This window comes from Penaeus vannamei, chromosome 31 (assembly GCF_042767895.1).
Source record: "Penaeus vannamei isolate JL-2024 chromosome 31, ASM4276789v1, whole genome shotgun sequence".
In the NCBI taxonomy this organism is placed as follows: domain Eukaryota; kingdom Metazoa; phylum Arthropoda; class Malacostraca; order Decapoda; family Penaeidae; genus Penaeus; species Penaeus vannamei.
In genome coordinates, this window is record NC_091579.1 from 24,251,274 (window position 1) to 24,268,773 (window position 17,500).

General features: G+C 39.5%; 1 protein-coding gene and 1 long non-coding RNA gene across 2 annotated transcripts in view; one reads left to right on the forward strand and one right to left on the reverse strand.

Annotated features, from left to right (window-relative positions):
• Positions 1–17,500, reverse strand: part of LOC113829220 (uncharacterized) — a 265,393-nt gene that overhangs the window by 186,050 nt on the left and 61,843 nt on the right. The window lies entirely within an intron of this gene.
• Positions 17,149–17,500, forward strand: part of LOC138867606 (uncharacterized) — a 3,399-nt gene continuing 3,047 nt past the window's right edge. The window contains exon 1 of the long non-coding RNA XR_011399852.1: positions 17,149–17,460. This is a non-coding gene — a long non-coding RNA (uncharacterized lncRNA). The remainder of the gene's footprint in view (positions 17,461–17,500) is intronic.

The window sequence follows — 17,500 nt, forward strand, 5'->3', positions numbered from 1 at the left end:
TTAATTAGGACATGTCTGATTAATCGAAGCTCATTAGTACTTCCTCTCCTTAATTAGGACTTGTTTGAGTTACCTGACTTAATTGATGCTTCACCTGACTTAATTAGAACTTGTTTATGCAACTTAATACTTCCCTTAACTTAATTAGTATTTGTTTATGTAACTTGACTTATTATTTCCCTTAACTTAATTAGGACTTGTTTGAGTAATTAGACTTAATTGATACTTCCCTTAACTTAAGTACTATAATTCAATTCGATTAATAATAAAGTTTGTTTATATATCTCGCTTGTGTTGAAAGTGTATTTGTTTATTTGGGTAAATTTGTTTACCTACTTTTCTTTTTTATTTTATCATCAGTATTAGTATGTTATCATTATCATTATCTTTTTTCTTTTATTCTTTTTCAAGAATATATTTTAAGTTTTTTTCTTTTCTTTTCTTTTCCGTTTATTCTTGCAATTGTTCATATTTATTATTCATAAATCTATTCTTTTATCCTAATGACTAGTAGTATGTGTTATTATTTTCATCCTTATAATCTTTATTATCATCATTATCATTATCATCATTATTATCGCTATTATTATGATTACTGTCATTATTATCGTTATCACTGTTATTGTTATTATCATTATCGTTGATATTATTGTTATTGTTGTTATTATTATCGTTATTATTATCGTTATTATTATAATCATTATCACTGTGATCACACTTTTTTCATATATGATTACCATTGTCATTATTACTTTTTATTATCATCATCATTATCATTATTATTATCATTGTTATCTATTATCACTATCATCATCATCAGCAGCAACATCACTATCATTAAAATTATCCTTATCATTAATATTACCGTCATCATCATCATTATCATTAATATTGCCACTTTAATGACTGTGGTAATCACCCTTTTAATCCACTAGAAATATTTCTCTTTCTTTGTTTAATTCGTCGCTAATTATTTTTTGTTTCCTTTCGCGTTTCATGTTTTTTCCGTATTTTCATTTTTTTTCTTTTTTTAATTGCTTTTTTTCCTTCTTTTCATTGATATCTTTTTCTTATTTTCATTACTTTTTTCTTATTTTCACAGCTTTTCCTTATTATTATTTCTTATTTATTTTCATTGTTTTTCCTTATTTTCATTGTTTTCCTTATTTTCATTGTCTTTTCCTTATTTCCATTGTTTTTCCCCTATTTTCATTGTTTTTTCCTTATTTTCATTGTTTTTTCCTCCTATTTTCCTTTTTTCCTTATTTTCATTGCTATTTTTCTATTTTCATTGTCTTTTCCTTATTTTTATTGTTTTTTTCCTTCTTCTTCCACATCCGAACACCTCATTGATACCTGGTCTTTGGCTTCGGCTTAAGAGATCTATTCCCTTTTAATTTCCTCTTTGCATAAATGAACTCTGGACTTTGTTACGTTTTCTTTATCTATTTTCATGTTTATATACGTTTCAAACGTATATACACACACACACACACACAAACACACACACACACACACATATATATATATGTATATGTATATATATATATATATATATATATATATATATATATATATATATATATATATATATATATATATATATATATATATATATATATATATATACAAAAATACACATATATATATATATATATATATATATATATATATATATATATATATATATATATATATATATATATATATATATATATATATATATATATATATATATATATATATATTCATAATTATATATTTACATCCTATTTCATTTCTTTTCTTTTACTTTTCTTTCTTTCTTTATTCATTCATTTATTTATTCCTTCCTTTCTTTTTTCTTTCCTTTTCTTTTTTTCTTCTTTTCTTCAAATGTTACATATCGTTTTAGATCCTCACTTGACAGACAGATGGAGAAACAGTGTTTAAACTTCAGCCCTTAACTCCCGCCGTCTGTCTTCGTGTCATATGACAGGTGGCATATCAACGCTTTTCATCACACAGGTGGCATCTCCTCCCTCTTCTCATCTCGCTTATTTCGCTTCATTCCTTTCATGCGGAAAGAAGGGAATCTGAACCTTGTAAAATAATGATAATGATGATAATGATGATAATAATGAAAGTAGTAATGATAATGGTAGCAGTAGTAGTAGTAATGATAATAGTAATAATAATAATAATAACAATAATAATAATAATAATAATAATAATAATAATAGTATTAATAATAATAATGATAATAATAATAATAATAATAACAATAATAATAATGATAATAATAATAACAATCATAATAATAATAATAATAATAATGATAATAATAATAATAATAATAATAATAATAATAATAATAACAATGATAACAATAATAACAATAACAGTGATAATAATGATGATCATAATGATAATAATAATAACAAAAATAATAATAATCATAATGATAATCATAATACCAATGATAATAATAACAATAATAATAATAATAATAATAATGATACTAATAAAAATGATAACAATGATGATAATGATAACAGTACTAATAATAACGCCCATAAAAGGGGAATAAAAACTAAATCAGAATAACGAAAAGTAAGAAACTGAAGGTGAAAATATAGCGAATGGGCAAAGCTCTGAAAGCGAACGCTCTGAAAGCCCCGGAGCTGCAGATGGCAACACCGCGCGTCACGTCTTCGGGTCTCGAGATCAAGACAGACTTGCCTTGACGGTTGAGGCAGGATAGCGGGCTGGCTTGAAACGGTATTTAAAGTGGCTCAACTTTCATTAAAATTCATGACCAGAACGGATTGAAACTTCTTCTTTTTTTCTATTCCTTTCGTACCTTTTTATATTATTATCTTCTTTATTTCATTTTCTGGTCTTTCGTTATAAGCGTTTTTTTTTTAGGTTCTGGTGATTCGTTTTCATCGTTATTCCTTTTCTTTTTTGTTATTTTTTTATTTTCATGCCTCCGTTTATTCCTTTTCTCGTCCTCTTTCTTCTCTCCTTCATTTTTCTTTCCTCCTTTTCGATTTTTCTTTTTTCTCTTTCTTTGTCGTTCTTCTTCACATCCTCTCTTCACTTTGTGTTTATTCTTCTTCATCTTTCGTTATTTTTCTTTCTCCTCCTCATTAATTTTCCACTCTCAGACCTCTTTCATTCATAAATCTCTTGTACTTATCTTCACTTACTTATCTCTATCTATCTTTCTATCTATCTATATATTTATGTATCTACCTATCTATCTCTACATGTCTATATCCGTTTATCTATATCTATATCTATCTATATATCGACACACACATATGCGTTCGTTGTTTGTATTTGTGTGTGCGTATGCGTGTACGTAGGAGAGAGGGAGAGAGAAAGAGAAAGAGTGGAAGAGAGAGAGAGAGAGAGAAAGAGAAAGAGAGAGAGAGAGAGAGAAAGAGAAAGAGAAAGAGAAAGAGAAAGAGAAAGAGAAAGAGAAAGAGAAAGTGAGAGAAAGAGAAAGATAGACAGAGAAAGAGAAAGACAGACAGACAAACAGACAGACAAACAAACAAATAAACAAACAGAAAACGAGATAACCTTCCCTCCGCCATCATAATCAACACGCTCACTCATTAACTCCATTTTATACCTATTTATTCTTTCAGCACAAAATGACAGTGCACGCCCACCCGCCTTCCCTCACGAGCTGCAATCAGTCTCTCTTGTACACTTAAAATGCTACTTATTTATTCAAACGAGGACAGAATTTGCATAAAGTCTGTCGTTTCACAAATGAACTATGGTATATCTCTTTTCCCGCGTGTTTCTTTTATTTATTTATTTATCACTTTTATTCTATTTTTTATTTTTTTTTATTATTTTTATCTATCTTTTTTTTCTTTTTTTTTGGGGGGGGGGTCATGATCTTTTTTACTTGTTATTCATTAGGATTTTTAGATTAATGTCATTGCTATGATAAGCGTAATGGTAAGGGTAATAACAATAATGATTATGTCATTTTCATTATCTTCATTATCATCATTATTAGTGTTATTATTGCTCTTATCATTACTATTATTATTATTATTATTATCATTATCATAATTACATGTATCATTATCTTTATTATATCATTATTACTGTTATTACTTTTAGTATTATAATTTTCATCACTTTTATTAATTTTATTGTTATCATTGTCGTCAATATCGTTATTATCATTGTTTCCCATTATCCCATCATTAATGCTATTGTTATTATTATCCTTTTCATTACCTTCATTATCATAATTATCTTTATCATTGGTACCCTTATCATATTCTTACCATCATCATTATCATAAAAAAAACGAAAAAAGACCAAAACGGAAAAAAAAGAAATTTATAAAAAAAGCAGATCCAATAAATAAAACATAATAATAATTATCATTATCATTATTATTATTATTTCATCTTAAAATAATGATAATAATAATAATGATTATAATAATAACAATGATAATAATAATAATAATAATAGTAATAGTAATAATAATAATAATAATAATAATAATAATAATAATAATGATAATAATAATAATAATAATAATAATAATAATAATAATAATAATAATAATAATAAAATAAAAATAAAAGATTTCTAATAATAATCTTGATTAGATATTCACAATCCGCTTACCAATCTGCTATTGACATCACAACTCATGCATGCATACCACCACAAAACTAGCTTCAATTTAAATAACTACATTCATAAAAAAAAGAAAACAAGGTCACACTGGGCTATGGATATTTGACCTCTAACCCTCCTCCCCCCCCACAATCCCCTCAGGGATATAAACATAAATGAATTGATAGATAGAGAGATAGATAGGCAGACAGGCAGACAATTTGGTAGATAGACATATTAACATACAGGTAGATAGATCACTGAATGAATCTGAATGAATGATTTGGTAGATAGATAGATAAACATATAGGTAGATAGATTAATGAATGAATCAATTTGGTAGATAGATAGATACACATACAGGCAGATAGATCAACGAACGAATGGAATTGGTAGATAGATAGAAAATCATATGTGTAGATAGATAAAGGAATGAATTATTTGGTAGGTAAATAGATAAACATAAACATACAGGTAGATAGATTAATCAATTAATCGATTTGGTAGATAGATAGAAAACCATATAAGTAGTTAGATCAACGAATGAATGGGTTTTGTAGATAAATAATCATACAGGTAGATAGATCCATGAATGAATGATTTGGTAAATAGATAGATAAACATACAGGTAGATAGATCAATGAATGAATGCATGGAAAATTAAATGTATGAATGAATGAATGAAAAAGAAGTAAATTAATAAACAGATACAAAAGAAAAAAACAATGAAAGATAATTCGACACAAACAAAACAAATCATCACAAAGTCAAAATAACTTAAAGAAAAATAGTTAAAATGGATAGACAGATCACGTGACCCACAACTTAAGGGAAAGATAACACTGCTTTGAAAATGCGTTTCCAGTATATTGTATAGTCTTTTTTTTTAAGCGAAGGAGACGAACAAGGTAATAAAAGAAAATATTGGAAAGGAAAAAAGTAAAAAAAAAAGGTAACAGCAATAGCGACGTGAAAACTAACGTAAGCAAAAGGAAACATAATAATAATAATAATAATAATAATAATAATAATAATATCTCCAGAGGAATGTAATCTCCAGGAATACTATGGTAGCTATGCCTTTGAATTCTTGGCATCCGGAAAGTCTATCTATCTATCTACTTCTCTCTCTCTCTCTCTTCTCTCTTCTCTCTTCTCTCTCCTCTCTTTTCTCTCCTCCCTCCCTCCCTCTCTCGGTCTCTCTTCTTTCTCACTCTCTCTCTCTATCTCTCTCCCTCCCTTCTTCTCGCTCCCTCTCCCTCCCCCCCACCCTCTCTCTCTCTCTCTTTCTCCCTCCCTCCCTCTCTCTCTCTCTCTCTCTCTCTCTCTCTCTCTCTCTCTCTCTCTCTCTCTCTCTCTCTCTCTCTCTCTCTCTCTCTCTCTCTCTCATCTATCTATCTATCTATCTCTACCTCTCTCTCTCTCCCTCCTTCCCCTCCTTCCCTCCCTCACTCTCTCTCACCCCACTTCTCTCCCTCTTCCCCCTCCCCTTCTCTCTCTCTCTCCTCTCCTCCCTCCCCCTCTCTCTCTCTCTCTCTCTCTCTCTCTCTCTCTCTCTCTCTCTCTCTCTCTCTCTCTCTCTCTCTCTCTCTCTCTCTCTCTCTCTCTCTCTCCTTCCCTCCTTTTTCTCTCTCTCCTTCCCTCCCTTCTCTCTCTCTCCTTCCCTCCCTTCTCTCCCTCCCTCCTCCCTCTCCCTCCCTCCCTCCCTCTCCCTCCTCTCCCTCCCTCTCTCCTCTCCTCCTTCCCCTCTCCCTCCTCTCTCTCCCTCCTCTCCTCTCTCCCTCCCCCTCTCCCTTCCCTCCTCTCCCTCCTTCCTCTCCCTCACCCTTCTCCTCCCCCTCTCCCCCCCCTCTCCTCCCCTTCTCCTTCCCTCCCTCCCTCCCTGTCTCCTCCTCCTCTCTCCCTCCCCCCTCTCTCTCTCTCTCAACCAAGCCTAATATGGCCACAGAAGTCGTAATGATCTTAATCAGTTTTCACGGTCGAGGAAATAGGCACGTTGACCTCAGGAGTTGTAGCATTGATGTGTTTTAAATGCCCGGATGTCTCAAGGTCATTGGTGAGGGGAAATATCTTCAAGGTCGCAAGTTATTGCTATTGTATGATTATCTGTGTCATTATCTCTGGTTGAAGTCGTCCGAGAAGTAGCATCGTTAGCATGGTTATCATCTTCATTATCTTTATTATCACTTTTATCATGTTCATTGGATTTTATTTTTAATAGTATCGTTATCATGGTCATCATCTTCATTATCATTATTATCATTGTTATCATCTTCATTGGCTTTTTATCTTTAATAGCATCGTTATCATGGTCATCATCTTCATTATCATTATTATCACTGTTATCATCTTCACTGGCTTTTTATCTTTAATAGCATCGTTATCATGGTCATCATCACCATTATCATTATTATCACTCTTATCATGTCCAATGGCTTTTATCCTTAGCATCGTTATTATCATCACTATAATCATCAGAACTGTTATCATTTATCATTGTTATCAGTACGATAAATATCCTTATTGCCACTGCTATCATGTTCATTGGCTTTTGACTTTATTAGCATTATAATCATCATCACTATAATCATCAGAACTGTTATCATTTATTATTATTATCAGTACGATTAGTATCCTTATTGCCGTCATCAACACCGGGCTATAAACCCCAAGGCCAGAGATGAAGCTGTTGGTCAGAGAAGGCAAAATTTTCCGGTTCAGGCTCCGGGTTTAAGTTGTTCCTTCGTCTGGTCTTTGGGCCTCCGTGAGTAACTAGGAGAGAGGGGAGGAAAGAGGGAGATGGGGAGGGAGAGTGGGAGAGAGAGGAAGAGGGAGAGGGAGATGGAGAGAAAGAGAGAGAGGGGGGGGTAGATGGGGAGAGAGAGAGAGTGAGGGGGGAGGGAGGGAGGGGGAGAAAGGGAGGAGGGAGGGGAGGAGGAGGGAGAGAGAGAGAGAGAGAGAGAGAAAGAGAGAAAGGGAGATGGAGAGGGAGAGAGAGAGAGAGAGTGGGTAAGGGAGAGGAAGGGAGAGAGAGAGAGAGAGAGAGAGAGAGAGAGAGAGAGAGAGAGAGAGAGAGAGAGAGAGAGAGAGAGAGAGAGAGAGAGAGAGAGAGAGAGAGAGAAGGGAGAGAGAAAGAGAGACAAGTGTGGGGGGCGGTGAAAGAGAGAGAGAGAGAGACCGGAACGACAGAATAAAACTGAAATGAAGAACAGAATGGTACAGGAATTTCGACGTGACACAGAAGACGCCATTGCAGAGAGGAAGAGAAATGAGAAGCTGCGGTGAATGAGTAGATAGATAGACATGTGGAAAGACACTTGGGTGGATAGACATTGATGAATGTGTAGATACAAGGAAGCATGAAAGAGAAAGTGGATGGATAAGGAGATGAAATGGAATGGTAGTATGGACAAGAACACATTTACGTGCGTATAAAACATACGCGCACATATACAACAAAACATACACACACAAACATAAAAACAAACACACACAAGGACAAACAATCACACACGCACACCCACGTATAAAAACAAACACGCACACACACACACAAACACACATAAAAACAAAGACATACAAACACAAACATACATCCAAACACACACACAAACCAAAAAAAAAAAAACACATACACCCACAAAACACATGCAAACAAAAAAGAAACAAACACAAAACAAACAAACACACACAAAAAAAACAAAAAACAAACACAAACAAAACGAAACAAACACAAAAAGACAAACACACACACCACACACACCTACACGCACTCACGCACACACACGGGCACATTCATCAACGAATTAGAATCCCTGCTACACAAGCAATAAATCGTCGAAAGAAATCCTGAGGGAGATCAAGGAAATACCAAAGGGCGAGGAGGGGAGGGGGCGGGGAAGGAGGGAGGGGGAAGGGAGGGAGGGAGGGAGAAGGGAGGGAGGGAAGGGGGAGGAGAGGGGAAGAGAGGGGGACGAAGGGGAAGGGCAAGAGGGGGAAGGGAGAAGGGAGGGAAGGGGGAAGGGGAAGGGGGGAGGGAAGGGAAGGAAGGGGGAAGGGAAGGAGGGGGTGGATGGGGAGGGGGAAGGGCAAGAGGGGGAAGGGAGAAGGGAGGGAAGGGGAAGGGGAAGGGCAAGAGGAGAGGGAGGGAGGGAGGTAGGGGGATGGAGATGGAGAAGGGGAAGGATTGGGGAGAAGGGAGGGAGGGAAGGGGGAAGGGAGGGAGGGAGGGGGAGGGAGGGGGACGAAGGGGAAGGGAGAGGAGGAAGGGGAAGGGCAAGAGGGGGAAGGGAGAAGGGAGGGAAGGGGAAGGGAGGAGGGAGGGAGGGAAGGGAAGGAGGGAGGAGGGCGAGGGGAAAAGGGAGGTAGGGAATGGATGGGGAAGGGGGAGAGAGAGAAGGACAGGCAGGAGGAAGAGAGAGAAAGAGGATGAGGGGAAACGAGAGAAAGAGAGGGGGTGGGGGAGGGACATCATTTCCAACCCCACTCTCCCCCTCCCCCACACACCACCATCCCCCCCCCCCCCAACATCCAGCCTCCCAAACCCCTACCAATCCTCCTTCCAATCATTCCTTCAAGACCCTAACCCCCCCCACGCCCCCCCTCCACCCCACCCCCCCCCCAGAGACCTCCTGCTGCCGGTATGAACTGAGTCCTTAGAAAGCTCAAGCGTCCTTTGTAGGAGTATGTTGCTGGAGGTCTGATAGTGACAACATGGGTGGTGGGGGAGGAGGAGGGGGAGGGGGAGTGGGGGGAGTGGGGGGAGGAGGGGGAGGAGGAGGAGAAGAGGGGAAGTGGGAGGAGGATGGGGAGGAGGGGAAGGGGGGAGTAGGGAGTGGGAGGGAGAGGGGAAGGGGGAGTGGGAGGAGTAGGAGGAGAGGGGAAATGGGGGGACGAGGAGGAGGAGAGGGGAAGTGGGGAGGAGGAGGAGGGGAGGAGGAGGGGAGGGGGAGTGGAGGGAGGAGGAGAGGGGAAGTGGGAGGTGGAGGATGAAGAGAAGGAGGGAGGAGGTGGAGGATAGAGGACAACATGGGTGGTGGGGGAGGAGGAGGAGGGGGAGTGAGGGGAGTAGGAGGAGAGGGGAAATGGGGGAGGAGGAGGAGGAGAGGGGAAGTGGGAGGAGGAGGAGAAGAGGGGAAGTGGGAGGAGGATGGGGAGGAGGAGGGGGTGCAGGAGGTGGAGGATGAAGAGGAGGAGGAGGAGGTGGAGGATAGTGACAACATGGGTGGTGGGGAGGAAGAGGTGGAGGAGGAGAGGGGGAGGAGGAGGAGAAGAGGGGAAATGGGGGGAGGAGGAGGGGGAGTGGGGAAGTGGGAGGAGGAGGAGGAGAGGGGAAGTGGGTGGAGGAGGGATGGGGAGGGGGGTGCAGGAGGTGGAGGATGAAGAGGAGGAGGTGGAGGATAGGTGACAACATGGGTGGTGGGGGAGGGGGGATGGGGAGGGGGAGTGGGGGAGTGGGAGGAGGAGAATAAGAGGGGGAGTGGGAGGAGGAGGAGAGGGGAAGTGGGAGGAGGAGGAGAGGGGAAATGGGGGTAGGAGGAGGAGAAGAGGGGAAGTGGGGGGAGGAGGAGGGGAGTGGGGGGAGGAGAAGGGGGAAGTGGGGGGAGGAGGAGAGGGGAAATGGGGGAGGAGGAGGGATAAGAGGGGGGAGGAGGAGGGGGAGTAGGGGGAGGAGGAGGAGGGATGAGAGGGTGGAGGAGGAAGTGGATGAGGAGGAGGTGGAGTGGGAGTGGGAGTGGAGGAGGAAGTGGATGAAGAGGAGGAGATGAAGTGGGGGGAGGAGGAGGAGGTGGTTGAGGGGTGGGGATGGGGAGGTGGATGAGAGGGTGGAAGGGGAGGGGAAATGGAGGGAGGAGAGGGAGTGGGGGAGGAGGATGGGGAAGAGGTGGAGGATGAGAGGGTGGAAGAGGTGGATGAGGGATGGGGAGGTAGAGGATGAGAGGGTGGAGGAGAAGGAGGAGGGGAAGGTGAAGGAGAAGAGTCTGGACGTTGGGAGTGAGGTGGGAAAGGGGGAATGGAGGAGGAGGAAGAGTAAGAGTAAAAGGCATATGTAGAGGCAGAGGAAGAGAAGAAAAAGATAGAGAGAGAGAGAGAGAGAGAGAGAGAGAGAGAGAGAGAGAGAGAGAGAGAGAAAGAGAGAGAGAAAGAGAGAGAGAGAGAGAGAAAGAGAGAGAGAGAGAGAGATAGAGAGAGAGAGAGAGAGAGAGAGAGAAAGAGAGGGGGGGGAGGGGGAAACTGAAGAAGAGTAAAGAAAGGTTACAAGATACAGGTAGAAAATAGAAAAAGACACAAGTAAATAGAAAATACAAATATATATATAGATAGATCGATATATAGATAGATATAGATAGATCGATATAGATAGGTATAGATAGACAGATAGGCAAATTGATAATTATAGTAGATATGTAATCATAATAAGAACGTTTATCGTAATTTAAGAGATAAACGAAAGATAAATAAAAGTTAACCAGAAGATAATGAATAAAAGAAAAAGGAAATTCCATTAACTCTTTTTTATTTTCATCGGCGCGAAGATGGACTTGACAAGTTGTTGATGATTGATAACAGGTTGACAGGCGGATGATGACGATGTATCAATTAGTAATTAAGAAGTTAAGAAGTTGGTGTGATGATAAACATTACGATTGCAAAGATCTTATTCGGACTCGTTGCATTCGGCCAACCAACTTCATCAACTTCTTGAAGTGTATCTTATCTGGGTGAAGGAGTTGAATAAGCCTATAAGAGTAGTAATGATAAGGGTAATAGCAATAAGGATTAAGCCATTATCATTATTATTATTATTATTATTATTATTATCATTATTATTGTTGCTGTTACTATTATTACAATCACTTTATCATTATCATTATCATCATTCTCATTGTTGTTATTCTTATTACAATTATCTTATCACCATTATCAATATCATTATTTTTGTTGTTATTATTATCATTACAATTATTATCAGGCCTATCCTTATCATTATCATTATCATTATCATTATCATTGCAATCTGAACCAGTATTATCACTTGGAATTCCCGAGAAAAATGGCTGAACATTCCAAACATCTCGTTAGGAATACGGGCCTCACAACTCGACCCCAACCAGGTATGGGGAGCGAGCGAGGGCTGTCGGGCCATCAAGATATTGTTTACGGGCTCGAACGCCATCCCACGAGGAGACGAGGTTAACGAACTCGCTCGTAAAAGCGACTCTGAATTAGTTTAGCGGAGAAGCGAGGTGGGGTTCGATACCAGGTGGAGGAGGGGGTTAGGGAGGGGGGGAGGGAGGGGGAGGGGGAGGGGGTGTGCGTTGCTAAGGCGGTGGGGGAGTCACGGAAACAAAGAGGGTTGTGAGAGGGTTTCGCTTGAGGGGAAAAAAAGGAGGAGGGGGAAAGGGGGAGGAGGAGGGGAGGGGGAGGAGGAAGGGAGGAGGGGAGGAGAGGGGAGGAGGAGGGGAAGGAGCTGGAAGAGGAGGAGGAGGAGGGGAAAGGGAAAAAGAGGAGGAGGAGAGGTAGTAGAAAGAGAAGGAACATGAAAAGAAGAAGGAGGAAGAGGAGGAAGGGGAAGAGAGGGAGGAGAAGCAGAAGGAGCATGAGGAGAACAATGAGGAGGAGGTGGAGAGGAGGGAGGAGGAGGAGGAGAAGAAGAAGAAGATGAAAAAAGCAAATGAATAAAAAAGACGTTGCCAAGGTTGTGTTTCGGGGTGGGGGATAAAGAGAAGAGAGGGAGAGGGGGGGAGGGGGGGGTTAGACGACTATGTCCCTGCCAACTCAAGATTCAACCTGTTTAGCGCGAGGTTTGTTTTTGCAGATAATTAAAGCACTCCAGTCGAGGTGCGTGATAAGGTGGGCGGCATATTGCGCAGCTCTTCACGGGCGTCGAGAAGAAGGCGTCGACAACATCAAAAAGATTGGTAAAGTAAGCTGTTAGGATTTTTTTTTTCGAATGGGAGAGATCAATAAACGTTTTGTTGCTGAAGGAGGAGAGTGGAGAGGTGAGGAGGAGGAGGAGGAGAAGAGGGAGTGGAGTAAGGAGGAGAAGAAAGAAGGAGGAGAGAGAGTGGAGTAAGGAGGAGAAAGATTCAGTGCGTGTGTCTGCCTGCTTGCCTGCCTACCTTCCTTCCTATCTACCCACGTACTTACCTACTTACCTACCTACCCACCCACCTACTTACCTACCTACCTACCTACCTACCCACCTACTTACCTAACTATCTACCTACCTACTTACCTACTTACCTACCTACCTACCTACCTACTTACTTACCTACCTACCTACCTACTTACCTACCTACCTACCTGCCTGCCTGCCTGTGTCTCTGCGCAACGAACGAGAAAAACGGACGATGCTCGAAATAAATGAATTGCCAAGAAGAGGGAGGAATAGAAGATAGAGGGATAGTTCAGGATAATAAATTAGATCTGTATCTTTTACCGAACAGCAGATGCCATCACCGGCGCTTGCTCTCGGGGCTGCCCTGTCGCTTTAGGAACAATAAAGCATTTTATTGATCATTACCCAGTCTTCCTCTTTCTCTTTCACCTTTTTTTTCGGTCTCGCTTTAATTTTCTCTCTCTCACTCGCTTCCTGTTCCTCCTTCTGTCGTCTTCTCTCTTTCCGTCACTCTTTTATTTCCTCCCTAACTTTTCTCTCTCCCTTTTCCCCCTCTCCCCTTTCTTCACCTCTCCCTCTCTCTCCTTTCCTCCCTCCCTTCTCTCTCTCCCTTTCGCCCCTCTCCCCTTTCTTCACCTCTCTCTCTCTTTCCCTTCCTCATTTTATCTTCATCTGTCTCATCTCTCTCTCTCTCTCTCTCTCTCTCTCTCTCTCTCTCTCTCTCTCTCTCTCTCTCTCTCTCTCTCTCTCTCTCTCTCTCTCTCTCTCTCTCTCTCTCTCTCCCATAACACATAACTCAAGGACAATCAAACCAGAAGAAAAAAGTCGTGATGAGGAGGGAGAGAGAAATAAAAGAAAGAAAAGGGAGATAAAGAGAGGGAATAAAAAGAAAAATCACGGTGACCCCCCCCCACCCCTCCTCTCCGTGAGTTGGTTGCTTCTGTGAAAACTGGTTTCTTTATTATCCACATCGTCGTCATCACCATCAACATTATCATCATCACCATCATTATTATCATCCTTCTTTCTATTGTTATTATGGTTGTGTTGTTATTATCATTAATGTTATTATTGTTCTTTTTATCATTATCTTTAATTATCCTCATTATTGATACCACTGCTATTGTTATTTTGATTATTATTATTATTATTATTATTATTATTATTATTATTATCATCATCATCATTATCATGTTTTTTTTTTCTTTTTACCAAAAAGAATTTATATAATTATTTCTATCATTAACGTTTTTATTCAATTTTCATTTACAGTGACTATTGCTAACTAGGAAGCTGACCTCTTTTATCATTATAAATTTATATCAACTTAATTTTTATTTATTATTATTATTATTATTATTATTATTTTATCATTATCTTTCATTCTTCTCATTTCCTATACTCCTGACATTTCCGTGCAATCCTCTTTCTCATATACGTTATATTAATTTCCGTAATCACTTCTCATTTTGTAATAGTTCTCATCTTTCAATATTAATCTAAACACGAAAGACTCAAAAACGTTATTATTATCATTTTCATCATTATCATTTTACTCTTTTCTTAATATTGTGTTTATTGGAATTCTGGTCTTTAACGCTTCCTTTTCTTTAGTTCCATTCAAGCGCAAATTCGGGAAAAAGAACAATAAATAAATTAACACAAAAGAGAAAAAAAAAATCAGATGATTTCCGACAAGATATTGCACTAAAAAGATCTATATATTTCATTCCTAATCTACTCATCAAACATTCAATTATCATCAACTGAATAACATTTATAAAACGACCCAACTAATCTTTATAACCGTTTCATTCTTGAATAACATCCATAAAACGATTTTCCTAATCTTTATATCCGTTTCTTTCTTGAATAACGTCTATTAAACGATTTTCCTAATCTTTATATCCGTTTCTTTCGTGAATAACATCTATTTTAATGATTTTCCTAATCCTTATATCCGTTTCATTCTTGAATAACATCTATAAAACGATTTTCCTAATCATTATATCCGTTTCATTCTTGAATAACATCTATAAAACGATTTTTCTAATATTCATATCCGTTTCTTTCTTGAATAACATCCATAAAACGATTTTTCTAATCATTATATCCGTTTCTTTCGTGAATAACATGTATAAAACGATTTTCCTAATCTTTATATCCGTTTCTTTCGTGAATAACATGTATAAAACGATTTTTCTAATCATTATATCCGTTTCTTTCGTGAATAACATGTATAAAACGATTTTTCTTATCTTTATATCCGTTTCATTCTTGAATAACGTCTATAAAACGATTTTTCTATTTTCATATCCGTTTCTTTCTTGAATAACATCCATAAAACGATTTTTTAAATCTTTATATCCGTTTCTTTCTTGACTAACATCCATAAAACGATTTTTCTAATCTTTATATCCGTTTCTTTCTTGAATAACATCCATAAAACGATTTTTCAAATCTTTATATTCGTTTCATTCTTGAATAACATATATAAAACGATTTTTCTAATCTTCATATCCGTTTCATTCTCTCTTATCTTTCTTTCCTTTTCGTCTTTCTTTTTTATTCAATGGAAGTCAAATCATACATTGGGACTAAAAATCCGTTTCATTCTTGAATAACATCCAAAAAACGATTTTTCTAATCTTCATATCCGTTTCATTCTCTCTTATCTTTCTTTCCTTTTCGTCTTTCTTTCTTTATTTCATGGAAGTCAAATCATACATTGGGACTAAAAAAAATAAATAAAATAAATAAATAAATAAATAAATAAATAAATAAATAAATAAAAAACTTAGTGCAGGCAGACCGTCCTTCCGCAGCCTCGTCTGTCGATGGCCTTCCTGAGTCAATAAAAGTTCAGTCAGTTTGGATAGATGTTTTCGACGTAGTTCCCCGGCCTTTTTTTGCTGGCCGTGTTATTTGTTGGCAAATACGGACTTCTGCTCGAAACTCGGTTCATTCCCACTACGGTTTTGTCTTTCTTTATTTATTTGTCTGTCTTTCTTTCTCTGTCTCTGGCTGTCTGCTCTCTCTCTCTCTTTTTCTCTTTTTCTGTTTCTGTCTGTCTGATGTCTCTCGTTCTCTCTCTCGTTCTCTCTCTCTCTCTCTCTCTCTCTCTCTCTCTCTTTCTCTCTCTTTCTCTATCTATCTGCTCTCTCTCTTCTGCTTATTTCTCTCTTTCTCGATGGCTGTCTCTGTTTTTTGTCTTTCTGTCTCGCGTTCTCTCTCCGTATTTATCTGTCCTTCTCCCCCCCCCCCTCTCTCTCTCTCTCTCTCTCTCTCTCTCTCTCTCTCTCTCTCTCTCCTCTCTCTCTCTCTCTCTCCTCTCCCTCCCTCCCTCCCTCCCTCCCTCCCTCCCTCCCTCCCTCCCTCCCTCCCTCCATCCATCCATCCCTCCCTCCCTCCCCATCCCTCGTTCTGTCTCTCCCGCATATGAAACATTACGCAATAAACAGGCACATTTGAAAGGAATTCCATCAACGCTTTTACAGTTTGCAATAAATGCCCGGATTCCCCCCCCCCCACCCCCCACCCCGATCCCCCCTTCCTCACCACCTCCCCTCGCCATACCCCTTCCTCCCTTCCCTCTCCCCCCACCCCCCCGCCACCACTATCCTTCTTTCTTTCCCCTCTCCCCTTCTTTTCCAACCCCGTCTCACCAACAACCATTCGTCTCCCTCTTTTTTCACCAACAAAGGTGCAACCGCGACTTCCTCATAATCAAACGGAAGGTAAAATGAGTAAAGAAAATACGTATTGAAAATATTCCTGTGCGTGTGTGTGTTTCGTGAAGAAGAATTGTTGATTGAAGTATCTAATTGTGCTTTTTCTTTTCTTTTCTTTTTGTTTTACTTACCTGTACACACACATACTCTCTCTCTCTCTCTCTCTCTCTCTCTCTCTCTCTCTCTCTCTCTCTATCTCTCTCTCTCTCTCTCTCTCTCTTTCTCTCTCTCTCTCTCTCACATACATACAAACACACACACACACACACACACACGCACGCACAGGCACACGTAATCTTCACTCTCCCACTTACTGCTGTAAGTGACTTAGAAAAGATTACCTTCTTGCTGTGACACTGAACCTCTATGCGATTGGTCAGTAGGAAATTGAGTGTGAAAATCGGCATTTTTCGTCTCTTTCTCTATTTATCTATTTGTCTGCTTCTTTCTATGCTTCATTTGCTTTCATTTCTCTCCCTCTCGCTCTCTTTCTTTTTCTTTCTGTATGTCTTTCTCTCTCTCTCTCTCTCTCTCTCTCTCTCTCTCTTCCTCTCTCTCTCTCTCTCTGTCTCTCACTCTCTCTCTCTCTCTCTCTCTTCTCTCTCTCTCTCTCTCTCTCTCTCTCTCTCTCTGAGGAACAAGGGTTTCCTTTCCGTCTCCACTGCTAGGGACCCGCGACCAGCGCTCGAAGCCACGCACAGTTGACCCAGCACACTTGACCGGGGCCCACGGCCCTGACCACACCTCTCCTTGGGGGCGCTCCCCCACGCGCGCCCCGCTCGGCGCCCCTCTTGGGCTTCCTTGCCCACAATAACCCGCGCCACGCTACCTTCCAGCCATCTCCTATCAATAAACAGCTGAACCAGAATTGTGTCTCCATGAACCCACCAAATCAGGGCACACAAAAACCCCTGACAACTGGTGGCAAGCGGCAGGATGACACGAACAACAAGCCTCCGAAAAACTGTAAGTACACCATTGGCAATTTCCTTTTCTTTCCCCTTTC